The following is a 27,937-nucleotide window of genomic DNA, read 5'->3' as shown; positions in this document are numbered from 1 at the left end:
CTCTGTCTCTCTGTCTATATATACACACATACACACATTTTTAATTGGGACACAAAGGCTTCCTCCTTCCCTTTCCGTATCATCTTCTACCCTTTTCATTTTAAATGCTTTTTCTATTTAAATCTGGCCCCATGGAGACCCTTTTTATCCCACCAGGATGCCACAGTGCAGCGAGTTCAGAAACAACAGGGAGGGAGCCATGAAGACAGCACTATCTTCATGATGCGTCTTTTATCCACAGTGCTGTTCAGGTCCACGTTTCAGATACAAAAGGGCTGGAGAGCCGGAAAGGGCTGCTGGGGAGCACTCACAGGAATGTGTTGCCAACTCCACATCACATCTTCAGAGCCACTTCTGGCCCGGGTGGTCATCTGGGTCTTGAGTTTTATTTTTAGACGCCGATCTCCCCAAAGGCCATTCGTTCAGTTCACTGGCTAGGAGTCCAATGAGCGTGAAGCTCGTATATAGATACATACCTTTTGAGGAAAACAAATGTGAAGATACCTAGTCCTCATGATCACAGATATTGACAAGCATAATTACATCATGATCTTGTTTTTTTCCCAGAGAAGACTTCTAGGAATGATCGCAATTACAGGTGTAATTCACTACGTGTTCAGAGTTCGCAGGCAAGGGAAGCGGGGAGGGTCGCCGATCTGTGAGTTCTTTTTCTATACCTGTGTCACCGCAGCAGCGAGATACTGGCTAACCAGTAAAAGTCTGCTAAAAATTGAAATTCTGAAAGTGCATCTCAGTTTCCTCAGTCCTCTGGTCTTTGAGAAACCGTCCCAGTGAGCGTGCACGTATAGACGTGGGACCCCCGCTCCCCAGCAGGCTGTACTCCACAGGTTCATCAGAAAGGCAGGCGTCTGAAGGGCGCAATGAGCTTCCTTTGGAGAAGGTGCGTGAACCCTGTGCCCACGCCCAAACCGCCCCGCCAAGGCCCAGCTTCCCCTTGACTCCCCAGGTGGGCAAAGCCCAGTGTCGGAGAGCCGGCGGGAGACTTCCTGTCTCACCTCGCTCTCCACCGGTCCTGCTCCAGTCACGTCCACAGATTGGATCACCGGAACGGTGGGTGGAGGGTAGACCCCTCGCCTTACCCCGGGTGGCACGGGTGCAGTGTTACCTGTGCAGGGTGCCACCAGTGCAGAGACAGACGGGCGCGAGGCCATCCAGACTGCCGGTCCGAGGGTGCTCCCCGCAGGTGCTCCCCGGGGCCGTGCTCCTTGAGCTGGGGGGAGGATGCTATGCCCCACCCCCACAGGGAGCAGGGTCAGCCCTGGAGCCCAGGGAGGGAGGAGAGAGCAGGACAGGCTGGTCCCTGCCTCCAGGGACCCCAGCCACACCCACGCCCTGCAAGGTCCAGGGCAGCCTCCTCGGTCCGTGCCCGTCCCTGCACACGTGCTGACTCCACACTGCGGGATGCCTGACCTCTGACCCTTCATCACTCAGCCGCCCTCCACCGCAGGTGCCGGGGGAAAACACCTCCCCACCTCAGGCATCCTGGCATCTAAGTGGGTGACCAGGCCCAGGGAGAGCACCTGAGATTGAAGGGAGAAACTCTGGCTTCCAGGAGATTTGCGGTCTGTAAAACTGCAGGAAATATAACCATGTGACACAGGACCGTGCAAAGGACCCTTTTCTGAGCACAGGGCCACCCTGCTGGGCATTCTCGTGGGCTTCTGTCCCAGAGACCGTCTCTCCCTGTCTCCCCAGAACTCTGGTTTTCTAACCTCAGAATCCTCAGCTGTCCGGAGGGTTATGGGATTTTCGGTTTGCTCGTTCACGGACATCAGCTTATGAAGCATGGGAATAGACGGCTTTTTGTAACATTTTGTTACAGGCACGCGTTCTGCACTGGCCTCTAGGTGTTCACAGGCCCCCTCCCCACGCGAGAGCTCCTCACTGGCCTGGGAAATCCCACCTCGCCTTTGGGTCAGCCTTACACACGGCCTGAGGCTGGTGTTTCCTGTGGCGTTACCATAAGTGACCATTGTTTGAGCAAAAGTGTTTTATTAAAATATCTGCAGAGTGAATGGTATGCATGTTTGCGGCCTGGCGAGTGGGAGAAGAGCAGTGTGGAAAGATGGGTGCAGAAGCCAGCATACTAAGGCAGGGAGGGCACAGCCCCCCAGACGCCGGCCGTGTCAGTGGCATTGGAGAAGGTCAGTGACTTGGGTCCTTAGCAAACGACAGCACAAGACGAAGTGTAAGTCTAGGAAGAGATTCACATCATTCTGAAATAAAACTTAAATGTGCAAGAAAGACATACACCAATCATATTTCGTATTGTGCAAAGAAAGCATAAACACTATTAATTCAGAACTTTCAAGAAAACATAGACAAAAATCATCCTTTTTTGAAAAAAAGAGAAGATGCTATTTTCCTGTATCAGCTGGCAAGAAAACATTCAACTTTATGTTGGAAAAAAGAACCCAGAGTCTCAAAATAGCAGGTTACAACATGCTTAGGTTTTTTATTACAATTTTTAACTATTTTTTAATTAAATTCAAGTCAGTTAGCATACAGCGTAGCATTGGTTTCAAGAGTGGAATTCAATGGTTCATCACTTACATACGACACCCAGGGCGCCTCCCAACATGTCCTTCTTAATGCCCGTCACCCAGTTAGCCCACCCCCCACCCAAAACTCCTCCAACAACCCTTAGTTTGTTCTCTGTATTTAAGAGTCTCTTATGGTTTGCCTCCCTCTCTGTTTTTATCTTATTTTTCCTTCCCTTCCCCTAAGATCATCTGTTGAGTTTCTCAAATTCCCCATAAGAGTGAAGTCATATGATTTTTGCCTTTCTCTGACTGGCTGATTTCACTTCGCATAACACCCTCCAGTTCCGTCCACGTAGTTGCAAATGCAAGATTTCCTTCTTTTTGATTGCCGAGTAATGCTCAATTGTATATAGAGACCACATCTTGTTTATCCGTTCATCCATCGTTGGGCATTTGGGCTCTTTCCATACTTTGGCTATTGTTGATGGTGCTGCTATAAACATTGGGGTGCAAGTGCCCCTCTGCATTGGCACTCCTGTATCCCTTGGGTAAATTCCTAGCGGTGCTATTGCTGGGTCTTAGGGTAGTTCTATTTTTAATTTTTTGAGGAACCTCCACACTGTTTTCCAGAGCGGCTGCACCAATTTGCATTCCCACCAACAGTGCAAGAGGGTTCCCGTTTCTCCACATCCTCTCCAGCATCTGTAGTCTTCTGACTTGTTCATTTTAGCCACTCTGACTGGCGTGAGGTGGTATCTCAGTGTGGCTTTGATTTGTATTTCCCTGATGAGGAGTGACGTTGAGCATCTTTTCATGTGTCTGTTAGCCATCTGGATGTCTTCTTGGGAGAAGTGTCTATTCATGTCTTTTGCCCATTTATTTCTTCACTGGATTATTGTTTTGGGGGTGTTGATTTTGGTACATTCTTTATAGATTTTGGATTCTAACCCTTTATCCAATATGTCATTTGCAAATATCTTCTCCCATTCCATTGGTTGCCTTTTAGTTTTGTTTCCTTCGCTGTGCAGAAGCTTTTTATCTTGTTGAGGTCCCAATAGTTCATTTTTCAATCCCCCAAACTCAGTCCCTCAGTCTCCCTGTCCAGGAATTCTGCAGAGTTTTAAAGCTCCTCTGTGACCTTGAGGGAGCAAACAGCCGCTGACCTGAGGTCTCCCTGGGGCTCCCAGTGCAGTCCTGGCACTGGACGGAGGCCACCTCGCCTGGCTCTAGCTCCCGACTTTACTCAACCACGTGACTTGTGGCTGTTTGTAAAAATCAAACAAGATGGAAAAACCCTCAAAGAATTAGGATTTATAATAATTCAAAGGATCTTTTCTCCCCCCTGAAGGATTTTTTTTAAGATTTTAAATAGCTGACTCTTCTCCTGATTTTCGGGGTTTAATTGGCGCACCTGTGCTGGGTGGTTTGGCAAACTATCCATCAACACAAAGAGAAAGACTCTCCCAGAAGAGCATTGCCCCAGAAACTTGACTTGTGACATGTGTCCCACAGGAACTATGAAACGTATGTGTAAATAAGGAAAAGGGAGCACGTGTTCCTTATTGGTTTAAAAGGTGGGGAGGGGGTATCCTAATTATCTTATAAAACGTATTGCAACCGCAGTGGCTACGAAGCAAATATTAAACATTAAAATCAGCTCAGGTTTGCTGACATGAAAACATATGCACACTGTGTTTTTGAATATCAAGGCGAGTCGTGGAGGGCATACGTGCATGAGCCCATTTACACATAAATATGTTCCCATGCACATCATGCCTGTGTGGATGTAGATGTAGACGGTGGTCCGTGGAAGGATGCCATCAAAATAGTAACAGTAGTTATGTCTTTGTGGGTGACATTTCCCTGAATTTATACCCTTCCCTACACTTCTCCACAGAAAACGTGTGTCATGTAATCATATCATGAAGCAAACAGGTGGTATTCAGATCAACATACAATTTTTTGAGGTGTTTTTTTTTTGAAGAAGCCAGAATTCTATAAATATATACATTTTGGTTAATTTTTTAAGTTTATTTATTTTGAGAGAGAGAGTGAGAGAGCATACAGGAGCAGGTGAGGGGCAGAGAGACAGAGAGGGAGAGAATCCCAAGCAGGATCCTCACTGTCAGTGCTCAGCTAGACTCAGGGCTCAATCTCATGAACTGTGAGATGATAACCTGAGCCAAAATCAAGAGTCAGATGCAGAACCTACTAAGCCACCTGGGCATCTCCGTTTTGGAGATTTTTAAAAATGCATTTGAAAATCTATTTCAGTATGCAGTTACCTCATTCAAAACATTTAAAAATGATATCCAGTGACACTGGTTCATTCATTATCTTGGCTTGAGCTAAACAAAAGGGAGCAAATGTCCACACAAGACAGAGTAAGTGCAGAACAGTTAAGCAGCTTTTTTTGACAATTGAATTAATTTCCCTTTTAAAAACATCTTATCAGTTACTGACTGTTAATCTGGATTACATTTTAGAATGTCTGAAGGTACATTTTTCAAGCTTTGTATTTAAGCCCAGTTAGAGGTGATTCTACATTTAACAATGATGTCCACAAATGTATGTCAACACTTCATGGTTGTGGATTCTCCTTCCTTAGGAATTTGAACCTGCAGATATACATGCGTTACAGCAAATGATTACATACTAGAAGAAATTAACAAGGTACTTAACTTCTGCTGTGGGAGACCCCTTTCTAAATTAGCTTCTACGACACTTTACATTGTACTTTACAATTTGTGTTTCGTGATACAAAAGTTTTGACTGACCCCGGCTCCCTGCTCTGAAATGTTACACTAAGAACAAATAAAACCAAAACTAAACCAACACACTTGGGGTAATTCGAACGCATTTCTTTCCCCTAGAGAACATGAGTGACTTTAATCAAAAAAGCATTTCTTTTATCAGAATGCTGGCATCGTTTGCCATGACAATAGAAGGGTGAACAATATTTTCTAATTGTTCTCTTCTACTCAGTCTATAGCCATAACATCAAAAGCACGTATTCCTTTCCGGGTGCGTGTGGACCCTTCCCGGGCACCATGGTCCTACACGTGCGGGTCGTTTGCGACCCATCTATACTGTCCTTGGCGCAGGTAGGCTATGGGTTGAATAATGAAGTGAAATTTCTAGAACACATGGAATGGCACTCCGGTGGCCAGAGACACGTATGAGAAGAACACACATCCCATAACAAACTCGTGTGCCCAGGCCCCAGGTCCTCCCGGGCTACGCCAGGAGTGTACCTCCAGCCCCTGTCTGCCTCAGTGCACCCAGTACCTGCCACTGTGATGGGCCCCATGCAAAGCGGAGCTCCATGGCAAGAATGGACATGGCTATTGAGTACGTGTCCCCATGGACACAACCAGGGGCAGCCTGGCCTGCGAGAACCGGGTGCCTCTGCTGATGCCCTGGTGGGAGAACCATGGAGAATCTCCGAAGCAAGCTGTCCTGAGCCCCGGGCAGCTTCACATGTGCTGAGCACGTGCCTCTGTGGCCTCTGCTACGGAAGGAAGCCTGAACAGGAACCGTTACATGGATTCACTAAAACTGAAGGTTTCACGACGAAAATGAATAGAGAGATCACATACTGATGTTAAAGCAACAAAGGATCGGGCTGTGCCGATCCTGACTGGCTCTCAGGGTCGTCTGGAGGGAGCAGACGGGAGGGAATAATCTCCAGATCCACATAGCTCGGCAACTGTTACTTAGAGCTGAAAATGCACCTGCTTGTCAGAGATTCGCAGCCTGGGTTTGAAGAATTTAGCGGCTTCCTGGGTGTCGGACCCGACCTTGCTGGTGAGAAGCAGGAGACTTGAGATTCTTCCCCCGTGGGGCAGCACATGAACTCTGGGGACCCAGGCCCGTGCGGCCTCTGAGTGACCTCTGAGGGACAGAAGGCAGGGAGTCTGCCATCTGGAGCCAAAAGGCCGCTCTCCCCAGCTCAGCTGTCCCACCTTCCTTGCAGACCAGAGGGCCTCAAACGGGGAGCCCACCAGGAGCTGCAAAGAGCCAGGCACCGAGGGCCGACCATGCCTGGTCCACACGGCTGTGACCACAGAGCGAGGCAGGACCATTCCACCTTCTCTGGCCACCTTATTGCATTGTTTCTGGCCCTCTGGTCATTTATTGATGGTTGTATGTCTTCACTGCCACTTTATGTAATGAAGACTTTCTCTGTAGAGAACATCCTTATCTACACATCCTTCTGTTCGCCTGTCCGTCCAACCATCCGTCCATCAATTTATTCCTGTATTCAATCAACAAATGTTTTAGGACTTGTGTCATATTCTAATAAGAAAGAACAGAGAGTTCCTTCCCCAAGCCAAGTTCATATATTAGCAGGTCACACAGACAATATAAGAAGTAATTGAACTAAGTTCACAAATGCCACATCGGAGGGACCATGAGTGGAGGGAGCCCAGCTTGGCCTCTGGGCCAGGAACTTAGGAGGACAGTCCAGGAGCCTGAGGCAGTCAGGAGTCAGATGTGTGGAGGCCTGAAGGCAGGAGAGCTGATGGCGCCTTGGGCGAAGTGCGTTCATCCCGGCCTGGTGGACGCCATGGCGGGAACTGGCGGGCAGTAGGTGGGAGAGGCCCTGCCCTGAAATCCACGTTGTGGAGTTTGGATTTCAGCCAAGAATGCGGGGAGGCATGGGTGAGTCTACACAGGGATCAAAGTAGTCACACTTCTCTGCTAATAATGCCCCAACCTCCATGTGGAAAGTGGATTTGACCTCAATGGGGAAATACTGAGAGCTTCTCCCTAAGATTAGGAGCACGACAGGGATGTTCGCTCTCACTGCTGTTGTGTAACATAGTGTTGGAAGTCCTAGCCTCAGCATTCAGACAACAAAATGAAATAAAAGGCATCAAAACTGGCAGAGAAGAAGTCAAGCTTTCACTTTTCACAGACGACATGATACCCTACATGGAAAACCCAACAGCCTCCACCAAAAGTCTGCTAGAACTGATACATGAATTCAGCAAAGTCTCAGGGTACAAAATCAATGTACAGAAATCGGTTGAATTTTTATACACCAATAATGAAGCAACAAAAAGAGAAATCAAGAAACTGATCCCATTTACAATTGCACCTAGTACCATAAAATACCTAGGAATAAACCTAACCAAAGATGTAAAAGATCTGTATGCTAAAAACTATAGAAAACTAATGAAGGAAATTGAAGAAGATCCAAAGAAATGGAAAAACATTCCATGCTCATGGATTGGAAGAATATTGTCAAAATGTCAATACTACCCAAAGCTATCTACACATTCAATGCAATCCCAATCAAAATTGGCCCAGAATTCTTCTTGACGCTAGAGCAAGCAATCCTAAAATTTGTATGGAACCACAAAAGACCCCGAATAGCCAAAGTAATGTTGAGGAAGAAAACCAAAGCGGGAAGCATCACAATCCCAGACTTTAGCCTCTACTACAAAGCTGTCATCATCAAGACAGCATGGTATTGGCACAAAAACAGGCACATAGACCAATGGAATAGAATAGAAACCCCAGAACTAGACCTGCAAACGTATGGCCAACTAATCTTTGACAAAGCAGGAAAGAGTATCCAATGGAAAAAAGACGGTCTCTTTAACAAATGATGCTGGGAGAACTGGACAGCAACATGCAGAAGAATGAAACTAGACCACTTTCTTACACCATTCACAAAAATAAACTCAAAATGGATGAAGAACCTGAATGTGAGACAGGAAACCATCAAAACCCTAGAGGAGAAAGCAGGAAAAGACCTCTCTGACCTCAGCCGCAGCAATTTCTTACTTGACACATCTCCAAAGGCAAGGGAATTGAAAGCAAAAAATGAACTATTGGGACCTCATGAAGATAAAAAGCTTCTGCACTGCAAAGGAAACAATCAACAAAACTAAAAGGCAACCAACAGAATGGGAAAAGATATTTGCAAATGACATATCGGATAAAGGACTAGTATCCAAAATCTATAAAGAACTCACCAAACTCCACACCAAAAAACAAATAATCCAGTTAAGAAATGGTCAGAAGACATGAATAGACACTTTTCCAAAGAAGACATCCAGATGGTCAACCCACACGTGAAAAGATGCTCAACGTCACTCCTCATCAGGGAAATACAAATCAAAGCCACACTGAGATACCACCTCACGCCAGTCAGAGTGGCTAAAATGAACAAGTCAGGAGACTGTAGATGCTGGCGAGGATGTGGAGAAACGGGAACCCTCGTCCACTGTTGGTGGGAATGCAAACCGGTGCAGCCACTCTGGAAAACAGTGTGAAGTTTCCTCAAAAAATTAAAAATAGAACTACCCTAAGACCCAGCAATAGCACTGCTAGGAATTTACCCAAGGGATACAGGAGTGCTGATGCATAGGGGCACTTGTACCCCAATGTTTATAGCAGCACTTTCAACAATAGCCAAATTATGGGAAGAGCCTAAATGTCCATCAACTGACAAATGGATGAAGATGTGGTTTATGTATACAATGGAATACTGCTTGGCAATGAGAAAGAATGAAATCTGACCATTTGCAGCAACGTGGATGGAACTGGAGGGTATTATGCTGAGTGAAATAAGTCAGGCAGAGAAAGACAGACACCATATGTTTTCACTCATATGTGGATCTTGAGAAACTTAACAGAAGACCATGGGGGAGGGGAAGGGGAAAAAAAGTTAGGGAGGGAGGCAAACCACGAGAGACTCTTAAATACAGAGAACAAACTGAGGGTTGATGGGGGGTGGGGGAGAGGGGAAAGTGGGTGAGGGGCATTGAGGAGGGCACCCGTTGGGATGAGCACTGGGTGTTTTATGTATGCAATGAACCAGGGAATCTACCCCAAAACCCAAGAGCATATGGGTTTTGTACACACTGTATGTTAGCCAATTTGACAATAAACTATATTTTAAAAAAAGAAGAAAGGAGAAAGGAAGTGGATCTGAGGGAGAGATGCAGGTGGCGAGCTCTCTGGGGGGGCAGCAGTGTGGACAGGGTGTGCAGGGGGCTGGGTCGCAGCAGTGAGGACACCCACCCGGGGAAGCCAACGCTGTGGTGTGGGAGCAGGGACACACGTGCGGCCCAGGCTCGAGCGGGAGTGAGTGCCTGCAGGGACAGAGACGCAGTCCCCCAGCCTGGGGCACGCAGGGGGCAGACGGAGTTCCAGGGAAGGTTTAGTTTGGGAGATGTCGACACGCCGTGTTACCATCACACAAATAACGGGAGCCTTCAGCTCCTTGGACCAAAGGCCTCCGAGGGGCGCGAGGCCTTGAGGGAGGCAACCAGTGCTGTTCAAAGAAAAGTGAAATTTTTATTCTCCTATGAATAGATGAATATCGCGACATAAAAAATTCAAAGAAATTATTCTCTTTTTAAGTCTCACGGCATTTATTTTGTGTTTGAGCAGTTGGGGCATTTGGAACATCCATAAGCACACGTCACCAAGCAGACTCAGGACAAGGAGCTGGAGGACAGAGAGTGGGTCCTCGGGTGGTGGGGCCTCCCTCTCCCCCACAGCAAGGCCTTCGCTGGGTCAGATCAGCACCGAGTCAGAACACGGAAAACTCAGGGTGTGTTGTGATTTTGCAGATTAACTGAAAAATGAATCCGCTATTGGTGGCCTTTTATTTTTTTTTTTATTTTCTAAATTTATTTATTTAAATTCCAGTTAGTTAACACACAGTGTAGTCTTGGTCTCAGGAGTAGAACCCAGTGATCCATCACTTCGTACGACACCCAGTGCTCATCCCGACAAGTGCCGTCCTCAATGCCCGTCACCCACCCACTTCCCTCCAGCAACCCCAGTCTGTTCTCCGTGTGGCCTTTTAAAAGTAAACATTTTGTATATTGAGACATGAATGAAATAGCTTTGCTTTTATAAGCACTTACCGGGAAAAGGCGGTAGCTATCGTGTGTTTGTGCGCATGGAGTCTGCATTGGGCTGGTTCTAGGAAATTGATTTCTTTGGGATTTAACCGAGAGAAATGACATAAAATTAACAACTTAAAAGATACGCACATTTGAAAATAATGAGTGATCCACTTTGATTGTTTCAAATGAATTCCCCCCCTTTTTTTTGCTAAATTCTGTACTTTTTTTTAAATTCTACATTTCCCCCCATAATTTGTGAGTGTTGAGTGAAGCTGGGCTTGATGAACATTAATTGTATGTAGGAGGATCATGCTATGAGTTTTAATGAGCCCACCTAGGACATCACTTTACACTACTTACTGTGATCTTCTGAAATCTACCGAAGGACCTTTGGAGACGAGCAGTTTGGGCAACGTTAGCATGGTAGGTGCCATCCCCAAGCGTTCAGACAGCACGTCTCCTAACGTGTTCGTTCTGTACCCAGAAGAGACAATAGTCCCAGAAGGAACATGAGGAGACAGTGCTTCTCTTCTTGTTGGGACACTTCTCACAAATTAGCAATTGTCAGTAGACAGGAAAAGGGAAGATTGTGGCCAGGAGACAGGCGGGACGTTCTCAAGCTGAGTTACCAAGAAACCCGCTACGTATCCAACACGCCCAGTGAGTGTCTCTGACCCACGGGAGAAGACTGCCTTTCTTACTGCATTCGACTTCTGTAGACTTAGTCTCTTGATGTCACCTACACTGGCCTCTAAGAGACCCCTGGGCTCTGACCCGGAATGACCAAGTATCTTTGAGTCACCTTAGAGGAGGTGGTCTCTAAAGCAGTGGCCCTTGTCCAGGACACGGAGAAGCTGGGCGTGTGGCCCCAGACACGGCTGGTTGCTAGTGGCCCCATGGTTTCCCGGCTAATTCTGACTACTTTTGAAAGCACAGTGTTGACAGGGACAGCTGGTCACGAGCCGAGTGGTCCCTCCCCCAGGTCCCCCCCCCCCACGGTGGCCGTGTGACAGGCCAGAGTCGAGCGTGAGCCAAGCTGCCAGCCTCTCATTTAGTTCCTGATGCGTTTGTCACCTCTGCATCCAGATGCCTGAAGGCTAATGGCGGGCGTCATGCTCCTAAATCTAATCGGCAGGAAAACAAACTCTCTGGGCAGGTCTTCCACCAATAAAATGTCATCTTTCATAAAAAAGCAATACTTGCATACTTATTAACAAGATAAAGTGACAGCTGCTCTGCAAATTACGAAGACGCTCGTGTGTGGTGTTGTGAGCTCGAAGCTGCAAGCCCGGTCTCGCCCCGTCGTGTCTCCGGCTGGGGACTTACGTCCTCCCTGTACCCAGCAGCACGCCCCCTCCCACTGATGGGCGGACCTCCTCCGAGCGTGTCCCCTGCCCCATATGAGCTGCTGTGTCCCCTCTCCCGCTGGGTAACCAAAGCTCTTCACAGTTGGGATGAGGAGGGCCCACAATGGCTCTGCCCCGGAGACAGATGTTCGCGTTGAGGACACCCTTGCTCTGCTCATCCAAGACCCCCTGCGACATAGACTGCTCTCTTGGAAGCTTCAACTTTAGGCAAATTGTACAGGTGACACGTTTGTCCCTTTCAATACTGACTGCTTATTTTTAGCATTGTTGATGTTAACATTTCTGACTGGGATTTATAAACATATTTGTGAAAAAAACTGCTTTAAAGATTTTCTTTTTGGATTTCTCTTTGAATTTTTGAAGCTAAGATTATAGCAAACTGAGCGAACAAAACAGAAGAAGGCAGTGCTCACATCACTCTCCTCGTTCTGTCCAGGAGCTCACATTTGCTTGGATCCACCCCAAAACGCATCTATGTCAAAACAAAACAGTAAAAATGCGGTTTTGCTAGAAAGCTGTGCCCTGTGACTTCCTTTTCTTACCTAATCATGTATCCTGCACATCATTCCTGATCAAAATATCATAGTCTATCTCATGATTTTCATTTAGCGGCAAAATCGTCCACGGCTTCCCCGCTCTGTCTGTAGACCCTTCGGTGGACCCCAGTGCGTTTCCGCCCCCAACAACACTGTCGTAGACAATCTGTGCGCATAAACCCAGCCCCCTGCAGGGGACACTCCCATAGATTGGGCTGCTGGCCGATGGGGATATCATTCAAAATTGTAATCGGTAATGTCAGATTTCTGCAAACAATGCCGCAACGATCTATTCTGTCACCACAACCTGTGGATATTATCAACTTCACTGATGAAGATGTTCTATTATTTCAATATACATCTTTCTGACTGAAAAGACTAAGGCATCAATTCTACGTTTTCCACTATTTGGGCTTCCACGGCTCTGACTTGCTCTCCCTCTTCTTGACCCTTTTTCTACAAGGTTGGCTCTTTCTTGTCAAATTTCCAGAATCTCTTTATATTGGGGGACGCCAATTCTTTTCCTGTCATATATCGTGAATCTTTTTTCTCAGTCTGTCATTCGACTGCTCACTGCATTCGTGGTGCCTTCTACCATATACGGAAATTTTTACATAGCCACATCTGTTCATTTTGTGACCCACGTAGTTCCTATGATATTTAAGAAAGTCACTCCTGTCTTACAATCGTAGTCACCTAAATCTTTTCCGATGTATCTAAGGCTCCTTAAAGAAACGTGTATTGTCATTTAATATGCAGCTTGCATTCGTGTGTGCGGTAGTGCGATCTGTCTGTATTTCCGCCGTGTGGGCTCTCAGCTTGGCAGTCTTCCTGGACCGGTGCAGCGTTCATGCTCGGGGACGGTGTTGTCTTTATCATGTAGCATTTGTCCTATGTATTTGGAGATATTTCTAAGCTCCTTATTCCATTTTGGTAATCTGTTTTGTTTTGGTTTTTTTCCATCTCTGTGCTAATACCATACTGATCTGATAACATTAACTTTACAGTGAGCCTTAAATATTCATCCAGCATTACCTAACTGACAACTCCCACATAGTTTGCCAAGTTAACTTTAAAATAAACTTATCAGGGGGGTGTCTGGGTGGCCCAGTTGGTTAAGCGTCCAACTTCGGCTCAGGTCATGATCTCATGGTTTATGAGTTCGAGCCCCACGTCGGGCTCTGTGCTGTCAGCTCAGAGCCTGGAGCCTGCTTCGGATTCTGTGTCTGCCTCTCTCTCTGCCCTGCCCTTCTCTCTCAAAAATAAACATTAAAAATTTTTTAAATAGAATAAAATAAATTTAACAAACACTCCACCTCCCCTCAATGCACCGGTGTGGAGACTGATGCAGGCACAGCCAATCGCGACTGGACATGTCTTTCTCTGCCGTCTTCCGGGATGGCACCGCGTCCTTCCCCACAATCCAGACCTGTGGGTCTGTCTTGGGGTTTCTGTATCCTTGTGCTGGCTGCTGATTCAAAACAGGCGCAGTCAGTTAATTCTGGTAGATTTTCTTGACTCCAAGTAATTCACTGAGTTCTCTACTGATTTTTACACTCCTCGGAAGAATTTCTCCTATTTCCTTGGTATGAAATCGCTTCATCTGCAAATAAAGCATCCACTCTTTTACCACTGATGCCCATCCTAGTGAGCAGTTCACTCACTCTGTTAACTGGAGCTTCCACAGTACTGTGGACCACGAGTGGTGGTAAGGCACATCTCGTTTTCCTGATCTTATGCCAAGCTACTGATATTTCACTCTTCAATTTGACGTCTGCTATTAAATTTTGGTAGCCATTTATGACTATTCTATACTGAAAATTGCTGGAGAATTTCATCTCTTGCTTTGCTATCTATTAGTATTTTCTTTATTGGTATAATAATTGATATTGATAATTTTATAAATAATTTTAATGGACATATACAGCTGAGATACGTTAGACCAACTTTTTTATACAGAATAACCCTCACTGCTACTAATTATGCCTTTAGCAAGTGCTTCTATGGGCTGTGTCAATATTGACTCTTGCAACAACCTGTAACGTCCGCCACCGTGGGTAATGCTATCCCCATTTTGAACTTAAAGGTTTAAAAGCAGAGAGATTTTACCAGTGTGCTACAGGTAGTGGTCTGGTTATTTCCTGGTTTCTGTTACTGTCTTCTAAGCAGCCAGAAAGCACAGTTGCTGTTGTTTAGTATCTATAGCACCTTTCTGCTCCTTTCAATTTAAAAATGATTATAGCGGCTCAGTCGGTTAACTCTTGGTTTCGGTCCAGGTCACGATCTCACTGTTCGCGAGTTCCAGCCCCGCATCGGGTTCCACGCTGAAAGTGTAGAGCCTGCCTGGGATTCTCTCTCTCTCCTTCTCTCCTCTCTGCCTCTCCCCTGCTCACTTTCTCTGTCTCTCTCTAAATAAATTAATTAATTAAAATAAATTAAAAAATGATTTTATAGATTATGTAGTCTAACTATCACAGGAAATCTGTTAGGTGTCATTACTAATACAATTATTTTGGAGAGAGTCAGACAGGATTAGTGACTTACTGCATTCCATGAAACTCATAAATGGAAAACTGAACTTAAATCCAGTTTTCTGACTCAGAGCCCAGTGGCTCCCCAATCACACCACTAAGGAGTACGGGAGGTCACGCAGAAGCAGGGAAACGTGATGATGGTTCTAACCTTCTGCTCGGGAGACAAACTGTCCGTAGCCTGTTTCCACCATATTCTTTGCCCGGTGGAATCCGCACCATGGATTACGGCCCCAGAACAGAAGGGAGCAAATACCCACATTTAAACAGCTGGCTCAGCCCCACAGAGACCGTGTTGAAAGGAAGGACCAGACCAGAAATGCATGTGTTGTGTGCTTCCTTGACCTGACATTCAAGAACAGAAGAGCCCATGGGTGTCAGTGTAGTGGCTGCTCACTGGGAGGAGGAGGAAAGAAGCTTCTGGAATTCTGGAAGTGCTCTACTTGGCGGGATGTTCTCTAGGTTGAGGCAGTCATACTATGGGTGTGCACAGGCAGAACTTTACAGAGCTAGGCATTTAACCTTAGGTCACTGTTAAACTTTACAACCTGGATGGTAAGCCAAAGAGCTTTAAAAAATTCTTTGATTTGGGGCACTTGGGTGGCTCAGTCGGTTAAGCGTTTGACTTCGGCTCAGGTCACTATCTCGTGGCTTGTGAGTTTGAGCCCTGCATCGGGCTCTGTGCTGACAGCTTGGAGCCTGCTTCAGATTCTGTGTCCCCGTCTGTCTCTGCCCCTCCCCTGCTCACATTCTGTCTCTCTCTCTCTTTCTCAAGGGTAAATAACGTTAAAAAATTTTTTTAAATAAACATAAAGAACAACTTGTGCTTTATTATGGCACTCTCCTAATTCTCTTTATAAGTTTGTGTCTCCACGTCATGTGGGAGGCAAACGTTGCATAGCCGGGTGTCCCCCTTTAGGCCGGGGGAGCCTCGCAGGGAAATGAGACACCAAGGTGCCTGCAAGGCCTCCGAGGGCTTTTGACAGAAGCTGACGAGGTCTCTGTGTGGGGTCCCCGCTGCTGCCCTCACGAGTTACCACAGGCTCAGCAGCTTACCCATCACAAACCTTACAATTCTGGAGGCCAGATCGGACCCGGGTCAGCCAGGCTGGTCCCCTCCTGGAGGCATCGTGCAACCCCACCTCTGGGGCTCTCGGCCCCGTCACCCTGCCGCCATCATTCGCTTCTACCCTCACATCCCCTTGTCTGACCCTCCAGTCTCCCTCCTCTCCCTGTGACCCCATTGGGCCCACTCAGGGACCCAGATAAAGTCCTTGGTCTCAACACCCTTACACACTCCCTTTGCCATTTTCCGCATTTACAGGTTCCAGATTGGGCCTTAGACAACCTTCGGGGGGAATATTATTCTCCCTGCCGACCACAGGCTCCAAAATGCATGACACGACTCCAAGCAAGCAGCACCCATGAAATGCTAGGAGTCAATAAAAACCGTGCAAGCCAGTACAAGCCAGAACCTTCACGTCCCTTCTCAGTGGTTCTACAGCCCAAGAAATGGGGGCTGGCGGTCCTGTACTTTGCCGGAATGTCTGGGAGAGAAACACGGGGTGGGGGCACATCACTGACCTGTGGAAACCCGCTGAGATTTCCCTGACCCTCTCAGCTTCATTTCCTCTTTATCCTGCGTCTACACCTGGACCCTCACCCTCTGCTCCTCCCTCATCGCCACACAGAGCTGTCACTGTGGGTCTGGCCCTGTCTCCCCTCCGGGCTCTCTCTGTCTCTCTCTCTCTCTGTCTCTCTGTCTCTCTCTCTCAGACACACTCCCTAACAGGCTCCCTCCAGCACATCTCTGCACGAAAGTCCAGGAACCCATCTGGCAAAGACAGAGCCCTCAGGGGGTGGGGAAGTCAAGTTGTGCGCAAACCCAGAATTCTCTCTGAGAGAGAACAGAGGACGAGCAACTTTGGACTCACACACCGATAAATTCTGACCACGTCCCCGGACTACACAGCGGCCAATGTGCAAGCAATTTACATTGTGCTTTAAATACTCTATTTTGTCCAGAGGATCAGGGTTCCTTCGACCTAGAGCCCGTATGTGAATCACTTTGTAAAGCATAGTGTGTCATAGAGAGGTTATGTTTTCTCCAACCGTTACAGAGAGGAACACAGATTTATTTCCCCGCCCTTCAGTGAGCATAACGTCTGCCATATGCAAACAGTCCACGCTGACCTCGGCGCCTGCCCTGAGCATCTATGTCCCGGGTGCAGTTCAGGGTGCTGTCTGAGTGGGGATGCCTGAACCTTCGGGGTCCCCTGTGAAGGAAGTAGTGTTCCCATTCTCATATCACAATTGAGGAAACTGAGGCTCAGAAAATTCAAGTAAATGGCCCAAGACGACGTGTGTAGGAGGAGATAGTGTTCCGATTCCAATCTGGACCGTCTGAGGCCGGTGCCCACACCAGACGTGCCCACAGTCAATGCTCAGTGATTTCATTACGATGCAGGGCTCACATGATAGATAACGTAAGTGCTCTGAGCAAACCCAGATGTAACCGGTCCTAGAAAAAGATGGCAAGAATTGTTGAAGGAGGAAAATTTAAAAAGAATCTTGCAAGATCTTGCTTTCTCCTCCCAGACAGACACAGAAGGGTTTCTGGAGGCGGCATCGTGCTGACTGGCCTTTCCTTCTCCATTTCGCCTCGTAAGGGGGAAGGAACCAGGAATCTGAACAGGAAGGACATTGAGTCAACCCAGAGTGCCGCGTCCCCTGTCCCGGGTGGGGGACAAGGATGCGTCTGGGGAGGATAGCGAACACCTTAATGAGTGAAAACTAGATTCTGTCTCATCTTTAAGTAATTTACAGGGAGAGTAGACAGAATGACTGTTAAGCAGAATTATTTTTTATGTTAAACAATTTTTAAAGAATTAAATTATAAAATGATAAAAACTTGACAGTTAAGTCAGCCAGACTTGATCGGAGGCCACCTCTTGACCCCCAGGAGAGCTGCTGTATGTGGGTCACCGTTTGTTGGGCGCTGGCTCCGTGGTGGCAATGACCGCCACCTGGTGGCCACACGTCTGAAACTCACATTGGCACTGAAACTGACTTCCACGCGAGCAGGATTATTCGCACGCCGGTCACACAGAAGGCACCACATACCCTGCGTGCCGGGCTCCGCCCTGGGCGGGGGGGGGGAGGGCACGTCACACGCGTGTGCGGACGTGCATGTTCTTCTCCACAAGGCGGGAACGGGCGGCCTGGCGCGACGCTCTAGACTTTACAGGCTGCCCTCTCCGAGCAGTAATGTGGTTCACATGTCCCTGATTCCGGACTCCCGGCGTCTTTTGTTTAGGTCCCCCGGTGGGTCGGTGTTGGCAAGAGAGCCGCCTCTGTAGCATCACACCCACTCCTCACCCCTGCAAGCAGCCCGCCTTCCGGGCGCCATCATTTAGGGTGAAGAGAATGAGATGGGGAACAAGGGCAGTATTGACTTTACAATTATCTTGTAAAATAAAAACAAATAACAAAGCCCTTAGTGGAAAGAGGACAAAGGCAGAGAGGGGAGTGCTCTCTTTGGAAAGGAGCTTCGTAAGGCCAGGCCACCAGGCAGCTGACAGGCAGTGTGCAACACGACGGTCAGAGTAACCCACGCTACGTGAGGGGGGATGGGGTCCTCGTGGGCCAAACCTTCCTGTTGTAAGTGGCTGCCTGGGGTCAACCCGAGGCCAGCTTTGCAGGTGCACGGACCACTCACAGCCGGGGCCACGGGGAAGGGGGATCAGTGACCAGCATGCGTCCCTCCCAGGAGAAAAGGCTTCCTGAGCCGAACTTGATGGTTGATAACATGAGATCTTACTGAGGCACCCACACTTCCCGGAGCGAGAGGCTCTGACCACGTCGTGTGAAGACACGTCCTCACCGCCACCTGGCAGGGGGTCCCCTTCACTGCCCTCGGGCAGCTTGCATCACCTGAGTTCCCTTTATCCTCTTTACGCACACGCTCACTCTCACACACTCTCACAGACCCATACACACCCACTCACACACTATAACACACTCACACGCTCACCCACACACCCACTCACTCTCATGCACTCACACACTTTCTCACACTCACCCACTCCCACGTTCACACTCACACTGTCACCTTCATATACTGTCACACTCTCACACCCACACACATAAATGTTTCTTCTTTCAGATTGTAGACAATTCAGAGAACTACCTTTTTCTCATAAGTCACCCAAAAGGGCCATCAATTTCAAAATGTGCATTTTGCCGTCAATCTGGACAAAAGTTAATGTATTTCAGCTTGGACATTTGAAATAATGATTTGAAATTCGATTTAAAATGCACATATAAACATTTACATGATCCAGTACTGTTTCCAACAGGAGGATGTTGGCATCAGTGCGTCCTGTGTCCCTGCTAACTAATTGTGATGTTAGCTGTTGTCCCTAGCAAGGGACAAACAAGTCACAAACCGCCTGTAAGCCCAGGCTGGCCTTGGCTCCAGGCGCGGACCAAAGGGTGAGCCTCTGTCCTCTTCCCGTGGAGGGAGGGGCCCTCTGAGGCAGAGGTAGCCTCTCTGCCCCTCCCCCGTTCAGACAAATGTTTCCTTACAGTGTGGGACAGTGATCACTTAATCCTTGACTCACGCGTGGAAATCCGAAGACATAATACAGTGGCCTGCACTGAGATGAATTTTTAACATATTCATTACACAAAAACCGAATTTTTAGTTTTCCTTAATTGCTTGGCGGTTAATGACTCCCAAACAAAATGAGGTATTTATGAGTTTTTGCTTTTCCTCACACCCTTCACAGAGTACTATTTATTTGTAGGAAACACGAATTCCTAAGTGCCTATTTATAAGGGAAAATGCATTTCCTGATAGTTGGAGCACTATGTTATTACAACCGACATGTGGTCCTAGCAGTGGCATACCCCGTCCTCCCTGGCTTCTGTTTGGCTGTGACAGACATCCGTTCTCTACCAGTGTGAAATGTTCACGGTCATGACTTTGTCTGTGTGAGGCCGTGATCCGGGGATTAACATAAAACTTCAATATAGTGCACACCCAGCCAGTAGGAAGAGATAGCCTCGCGCTCCAATTTGTATCCGACCCCACTGCTGAATCTCCAACCTGCCGAGTGTGGCTGGGGCCTCCGAGCCCTGACACGGACTCTGTGTGGAGCTCAGCGTGTGGCCCCTGACCCAGACACCACCCCCATTCCCAATGAGATGGCTTCTCATTCCATTTCCCTTCTTTTACTTTATCACGGAAACGCTGGCCTTCCAGACTGGATACAAGATGGCCGAGTGCGCACCCGACGTTTTGTGGCCATAGTTCATCTGGAGAGACCGTCTGATTAGTGATTAGTAAATGTGCGTACTTTCTTTGGTCATAGCAATCCAAATTTCATGTGATTAAAAAAAAAAAAACCCTGAGAAAAATGGCTGGAATTATTTTATATTGACCGGCAGTCCCCAGGGGGCTGAGGCAGACAGAATTTGCTGTTATTTTGGGTAGCGCTTAACATCTGTGGGACTTTCAATTATTTCAAACGTAGCCTACATTAATACAGACCTGTCATGCTTCCTTATTTAAATCAGGGATTCCTTCTAACTAATTTTATGGGTACGAGATATCTGAGTCGAATTTCTTCAGGAATTGCTGGGATCATTGATTTTGAAAGCTTTATGCAGCCTTATTTATACCTTCACGATAATATTGAGGAAACAGTTTCAGTTTTTATGTATCAATTACTTCGCTTGTTACCTTTAATTAATCTTTTAATTGCAATATGATTATCCAGTTATTTTATTGATCAGTAGGTTTGCACTTTGGCTCGAAAAATCTTAAGCGATTCTTTACGTTCAGTGTCTTGAAGAAAGTTGGGAGCATGCTGCCTGGTGGGTCCCACCCGCTCCTCAGCTCTGTGTCTCTTTCCCACTTGGTTTGGTCCCTTCCCTCGCCAGTCACGCTTGTGCGTCCCTAATTCATCTCATGAGGCTCCGGGCAGTCTTGGTGGGAGGCAGGAGCTCAGAAGCCGCTATAACTGATGGGTCACAGAACAGAACGAACCCTGAGGGTGAGCGGTTAGGCTCAGCAGACCGTGTGTGCTCGCGGCGTCTCGTCACCATATCAAGTTCGTATCCCAACACAAGCAAAATCATGGTAAGAAGCGCAAACAGGGCACCTGGGTGGCTCAGTCGGCTGAGCGTCCGACTCTTGGTTTCGGCTCAGGTCCCGCGCTCACGGTTCGTGACTTCCAACCCCACATCGGGCTCTGTGCTGACAGCGTGGAGCCTGCTTGGGATTCTCTCTCTCTCTCTGCCCCTCCCCGTTCACGTGGGTGTTCATTTACTTACTCATAAATAGATAAACTTTTGAAAAAAGAGAGGCACAAACAGTGGAGACTGCTGGCTTCCCAGCTTCCCACAGCCCACTGGTGCTGAGGCCTCTTCGATCATTTCGGTTCTTTGTGTCAAGTGACCTCCTCTTGTGTAGAATTTCCTCACGTTTCATCCCGGTGACCCTCCTCGTCCAGTCCAGTGAACACAGTCACCGGAGAGTAACTCGGGATTGGGGAGCGTCGCTCCCACAAATCGTGCGCACGCCCCCGGGGCACCGTCTCCATCCTGCCTGCGCTCAGGTGAGCGGTGTCTCAGCACAGGCCCCCCACACGCCCCCGCACCCTGAGGGCATCCTGTCCTGCCACCCGCAGTACCTGGCCCTGAGGCCACGCACGCTCGAGCCACAGGTGCAGGTGCCCGGAAGGGACCAGAGGGAGATAAAGCCCGGGCGACACACACACAGGCTTCAAGGGCTCCTCCTCTACCTCAGCCAACTTTATCTCACTTATTTTTCTATCAAATGCTTCTTATTTCAAAGAAATGACAATGATCGCCTTTTGTTTTGGGAAGATGAACACTCGTTCATTAGAGCTGATGGGAAAAGACATTGGCGAGGAACTTGGGAGCTTGTTGCCTGGGTCACGGGGGGGACGAGGGCCTCGGGGTGGGGGGAAGAGGGCCTCGGGGGAGGACAAGGGCCTCGGGAGGGGGGGACAAGGGCCTCAGGGTGGGGAACGAGGGCCTTGGTTGGGGGGGGAGAAGGGCCTGGGGGGGAGAATCAGGGCCCCGGGGGGGGACGAGGGCCCCGGGGAGGGGGGGAGAACGAGGGCCTCAGGGGGGATGAAGGCCTCAGGGGGGAGACGAGAGCCTGGGGGGGGACGACGGCCTCGGGGGGGGGGGGGACGAGGGCCCCGGGGGGGAGACGAGGGCCTCACGGGGGACGAGGGCTTCAGGGGGGAGACCGGTCTGGTGCCACGTGAAAGTCCGTCCACGCCTAGTGGCTTCAAACAACCATCTCTGGCTGCTGCCTGCACCCAGCTGGATGGGTCTCCCTCACGGCTGCCCAGGCTGCTGCTGGCACGTGGCCAGTGGGGCCAGGGTCTTTGGGAGATGCTGGCTTGATTCCAGGGCGGTGCCTCCGCTGACACCTGCTCACTGGGCTGGGGTGGCCGCACGCCTCTCTCCACGTGGCCTCTCCACACAGCTGTCCCACGCCACTCGAGGCACGGTGGTCTCCTGCAGTCAGAAGTCCTACATGCTTTGTCTCCTCGTGGGAAAAGGGAGGCCACGGGGATCCTGTGACCTCACCAGAAGTCGCACAGCATTACTTCTGCTGCATCAGGCTTATCAGGAGAGAGTTGTCCGCCTGGCAAAGATTCAGGAGAGAAGGCTACCTGGGCTGGTACCAGAAGGCCAGGCTCCTTTGGGACCCACCTAACATACAACTTGCAGAGGAGCTGAATGTGGGAGGTGGAAAGAGGCGTGATTGCACGTGACTCCGAGGATGGCAGGCCCGTGGAATCAGAGCCCTTGTTTGACTGAGATCTCCCGGGACCAGGAAGGGAGATGGGGTGGGCAGGGGGGCAGGGACACAGGGACACAGGGACACAGGGCCCAGGGAGATATGGTGGGTGAGGGGCAGGGACACAGGGACACAGGGCCCAGGGAGATATGGTGGGTGGGGGGCAGGGACACAGGGACACAGGGACCAGGGAGATATGGTGGGTGAGGGGCAGGGACACAGGGACACAGGGACCAGGGAGATATGGTGGGTGAGGGGCAGGGACACAGGGACACAGGGACAAGGGAGATATGGTGGGTGGGGGGCAGGGACCAGGGAGATGGGGTGGGCGGGGGGGGGCAGGGACACAGGGACACAGGGACCAGGGAGGTATGGTGGGTGGGGGGCAGGGACACAAGGACACAGAGACCAGTGAGATATGGTGGGTGGGGGGCAGGGACACAAGGTCCAGGGAGATGGGGTGGGTGGGGGGCAGGGACACAGGGACACAGAGACCAGTGAGATATGGTGGGTGGGGGGCAGGGACACAAGGTCCAGGGAGATGGGGTGGGTGGGGGGCAGGGACACAGGGACACAGAGACCAGGGAGATGGGGGGGGCAGGGACACAGGGACCAGGGAGACGGGGTTGGTGGGGAGCAGGGACACAGGGACCAGGGAGATAGGGTGGGTGGGGGGCAGGGACACAGGGACACAGGGAGATGGGGTGGGCGGGGGGCAGGAACACAGGGACCAGGGAGATAGGGTGGGTGGGGGGCAGGAACACAGGGACACAGGGAGATGGGGTGGGCAGGGGACAGGGACACAGGGACACAGGGTCCAGGGAGATGGGGTGGGTGGAGGGCAGGGACACAGGGACCAGGGAGACGGGGTGGGTGGGGGGCAGCGACCAGGAAGGGACACGGGGTGGGCAGGGGACAGAGACCAGGGAGATGGGGTGGGTGGAGGGCAGGAACACAGGGACACAGGGACCAGGGAGATAGGGTGGGTGGGGGGCAGGGACACAGGGACCAGGGAGATGGGGTGGGTGGAGGCTAGGGACACAAGGACACAGGGACCAGGGAGACGGGGTGGGTGGGGGGCAGTGACCAGGAAGGGACACGGGGTGGGCAGGGGAGAGGGACACAGCTGGGAGAACAGCCCCATTTGAGAAGTGAGTGTGAGTGCCGTGAGGGAGGCAGTAGAGACAGTGTCCTCGGGAGGATGGAACCAGGAGGCTCCGCACTGGGAGCATGAGCGGCTTCGGGACAGGGCAGCAAGGACAGAGGCCTCCCAGGGCTGCCAGTCCCCGGACAGGCTGTTCTCACCCAGTATCGCAGCCGTGGGAAGCGAGGGCCTGTGAGAGGCACCGATCAGACGCCGTGTGGAGGCGTCGGGCTCACCGACTTTCTGTTCCTCTCGCGCGTGTCTGCACTCCTGGCGGCCTTCACGTCGGACGCGTGGCACGGCCTCCCTGAGCCCGCTGCTCGGTGACCCTGTGTCCAAGGCTGTGAGCCACAGGCCCTGGTGTCTGTCCCTGTCACCCGGCCCGCGCTGGGTGGGCACCCTACCCCTATTTGACAAACACAGCCAAATTGGCCTTTTTCGTGTAAGTTTCAGAACGGGCCAAGATGGCCCCTTGGCTGTGTGAGTCCCGCAAACCCCTCCTGGAGAGGGACACCTGCACTCTGCGTTTGGCTCTCTCACTATTGACAAAGACCTCGGGACACCGTCGCTGCCCTTAAGTTGTTGGAAGTGTTGCTGTGGAGATTCTGTAAATTTGTTTATCGCGAGCAAATGTGCTTAACACGTGCTGCGTGCCGTTTTCGGTGCGGGGCCGTTTGGGGAACAAGCCGAGGGCAGCGTGGCCGTCGTGGCGTGGGCACCTGCTGGCGGTCGGCGCAGAGCAGCGCCATGTGTCGCGCCCGACGCGGGGTTTCGGGGAGCGCTCGGTGCGCTGGACACGGGGAAAGCGGGGTAGGTGGCCTGGAGCGTCAGCAGGGAGCAGCTAGAATGTCACACAGGGCAGTGGCGGTTAAGGTAACGAGTTCACTCGGGGAGGGGGGAGCAGGAGGACGTGTGTCCCCGGCAGGGGGACAGGCAGGCGAGGCCGTGAAGGCTGGCTTGACGATCCGAGTTTCCACTCAAAGCCGAAAGCACAGGCTGAGGGCGGGACTCGGAGGCAGGGAACAGCCAGCAGGGGAGGGAGCCGTGACTCAAGGCCTGACGGCAGAGTCTGGAAACCGCACGTGAGGCCACAGTCGAGCAGTTTCGATCGTCCTATCCTTCCCTGTCACTGTTTAGGGAGACCTTGGAGCTGCACATGTGGTGTCCACACATTCACTAAATCCCCTTCATTCATTCATTCCTTCACCCAACAATTATTTATTGAGTGCTTACTATGTTCCCGACTGGGCATACGATCGTGACTGCACGGCTCCTGCTTTGAAAACATTTACGATGTCCTGAGATAAACATGCATTAAGCACCTAAAAAGTCAGTAGATGCTGAATCGCTCAGTGTGGCAAGTGCCACGAAGAAGGACAGGTGTGTCGTGAAGGGTCTGTGGAGCCCGCTTTACAAGGCAGGGGGGCAGGGGAAGGGACTGTCCCCGTCTGTGGTCAGCAGCAGGCCTCGTAATGACCTCGGACCTATCCTGTCCGGTCAGGGGGTGGGCGTCATAAGGAAGACCCTTGCGGTAAAGTCAGGTCGTGGGTCTCCCGCTTCTGGTCCAGACGGGAGCAGCGCTCGGATCTGGGGCCATGTTGTCACTGGCCTGATGTCAGAGTTCAGGGAGGCCCAGCACGTCTCTTGCCTGGAGGCCATCTGTGATGTCTCCTGTGATGTCTCCATGTTTATTCCCCGTCTGTGTCACCAGGGCAATAACATTTTCATAACTGTTATCAGGGTTAAACAGCCCTACCTGCCCCCTAGGCTGGCGGTGAAGACAGAACTTTGGGCACGTTTTCACGTGAAAATGGGCCTTTCTTGCCTGCACGTACAGCGTGGAGCGGGGCGCGGTGCGGAGGCCGTGAGGGGGGGCACCGGCCCTGGGTCCCGACGGGAGGCGGTGTCGGCAGCGTCCTCACGGGCACCCTTGCGACCCTAGTGACCACGGGACAGCGGCACGGCAGCAGCAAACGTTCCCTGAGCCCTTGCGACACCCCCAGCGCGGTGGAGGCAGCTCGCACTCTTGATCTCGATGAGTCTTAGCACACAGTGGGGCTTCCCAAAAGAGACATGTAATCCAAGCAGGCAGATATAACTAGCATGGGTCTGAGGTCACATGGTTTTTATTTATTAAGTTTATTCTTTATTTGTTTTGAGAGAGAGAGAGAGAGAGAGAGAACGAGCAGGGAGGGGCAGAGTGAGCGAGGGAGACACAGAATCCGTCAGAGCCATCAGCACAGAGCCCGACCCGGGGCTCAGACTCCTGAACCGTGAGACTGTGACCTGAGCTGAGGTCGGACTCTTAACCGACTGAGCCCCCTGGGCGCCCCGGAGCTAATTTTTGAACCCGGGTCTTAAGGCTCATACGAAGGCTCTCGTCACAACCAGCAACAAGGGAGAGAAGGTTTTGTGGAAAGGCAGGGCCTCCGAATGGGCAGGGACCAAAATTGCTCCCGGTGATGGGCTGGTGTAGGTGAGAGTCCTTCGAGAGTGTCCACCTGTGCTCCAGGGGCCATCTGAGCCGTGAAAATGCAGGAATCAGGCCCCTTCCAGAGTCTGAAAACTTGTAGCAAGACCCTGGGGGTCGGGGCCCACGACTGTCATGCCCACGACCGGAACCGGCCACCATTGCTAGCAGCCCCGCCCCCACCAGTGCCTTTCCTGCGTGTGGCCCTCTTCCCAGTAGGAAGCCCGCAAGCTCCACTCGTCCGTGTGTAAAAACGTACTCACTCTTTCTGTTTGGAATGTGGTCTCACATAAACAACGGAAGAACATGTTAAACGTGTAATAAATCCCCCCCGACCAGTCGACTCGGGGGGGGCACATTTAAATGCTGTTTACTTTTAAACTCCGTTAGCTATTTCTGGGTCGTATAAATAAGTAAATGAACACTTGTATCATTTGCGATTGTGGGCACGGAAGCTTAAGAGACAGGCCTCCTGTTTTGACCAACGTATGCACAATTTTGGTGTCAGGGAGAGAGGGCAGGGCACCCCTTGCTGACGACATTAGGGAGCCCGAGGACACACGAGTAGGGAAGGCAGGTGCCGGCCGGCAAAGCCCACATGTGGTTTTTAATTCCTTGACTTGCGCGTACGCTCCGGGGGCAGCAAACAGAAGCTATCCCCCTGGGATCCCTTATTCCTGTGCAGAGAGGGTCCCAGTGGGAACTGTGACCATTTATTTGCTGTTTGTCTTCCAATAAATGGTTTGGGAAAGACACTCCCAAAAGCAGAGATGCCTTGCTGACCATGCAGCGCAGGCCGGGAGAGGTCTGTTCAGTCCGCGAGCCGAGTTCAGTGCTCGCCACGCGCCAGCCAGAATGCCCGAATCCCTCTGCGGACTTGTCCTCCTCCAGCCCTCTGGCTTATTTGTCAGATTCGCTCTGATGGTGACACTCTCTTCTCAGGAAGCTGGAAAAGAAATAATGGTCCCAAGTCCACATGCTGCAGAGAATAATCCAGAACAGGCTTTTATTTGGATATGGGGATAGTTTCTACCGGGGTGTTCCACATGAGTGAGGAGAAAATCAGGGGATCATACGTGACCCAAGGAGAGCACATCCAGCAGGATGGCAGACAGAGGGCATGCACAGACGGGGGGCGTGAACACCGGACTCTCAGTGCTGGGGCTGATTCACTGATTTCCCCCCCTTCCCGGGAACATTCTGAGATACTTACACCTGTGTGTACGATTACGGGAAATATTCACCCAAGATCCACCTGTGTTTCTAATTAGGACTTTGCAATAACAGCTCTCGTTCCTTTCTGGTGGCTTCGCTCTGGAGATGACAGGGCATCGCTGGGGGTCCCTCCGTGGCAGGACATCACTCGGGGTCCCTCTATGACAGGGCATCACTGGGGGTCCCTCCGTGGAAGGACATCACTGGGGGTCCCTCTATGACAGGGCATCGCTGGGGTGCCTCCGTGGCAGGACATCACTGGGGGTCCCTCTATGACAGGGCATCGCTGGGGGTCCCTCTATGACAGGGCATCACCGGGGGTCCCTCTATGACAGGGCATCGCTGGGGGTCCCTCTGTGGCAGGACATCACTGGGGGTCCCTCTATGACAGGGCATCGCTGGGGTCCCTCCGTGGCAGGACATCACTGGGGGTCCCTCTATGACAGGGCA

General features: G+C 50.5%; 1 protein-coding gene and 1 long non-coding RNA gene across 23 annotated transcripts in view; one reads left to right on the top strand and one right to left on the bottom strand.

Annotated features, from left to right (window-relative positions):
• Positions 1-27,937, top strand: part of MYT1L (myelin transcription factor 1 like) — a 430,813-nt gene that overhangs the window by 156,578 nt on the left and 246,298 nt on the right. The gene's annotated exons all lie outside the window — the stretch shown is intronic.
• Positions 25,966-27,647, bottom strand: LOC131484286 (uncharacterized). Its single transcript, XR_009248140.1, has 2 exons — positions 27,486-27,647; positions 25,966-27,218 (listed from the first exon to the last, which is right to left on the bottom strand). It is a non-coding gene; the product is annotated as an uncharacterized LOC131484286 (long non-coding RNA).

The sequence above is a fragment of the Neofelis nebulosa genome, chromosome 9 (assembly GCF_028018385.1).
Source record: "Neofelis nebulosa isolate mNeoNeb1 chromosome 9, mNeoNeb1.pri, whole genome shotgun sequence".
Classification (NCBI taxonomy): Eukaryota; Metazoa; Chordata; class Mammalia; order Carnivora; family Felidae; genus Neofelis; species Neofelis nebulosa.
Note: the sequence above shows the minus strand (reverse complement) of the source record. Positions and strands in the feature narration are given on the sequence as shown.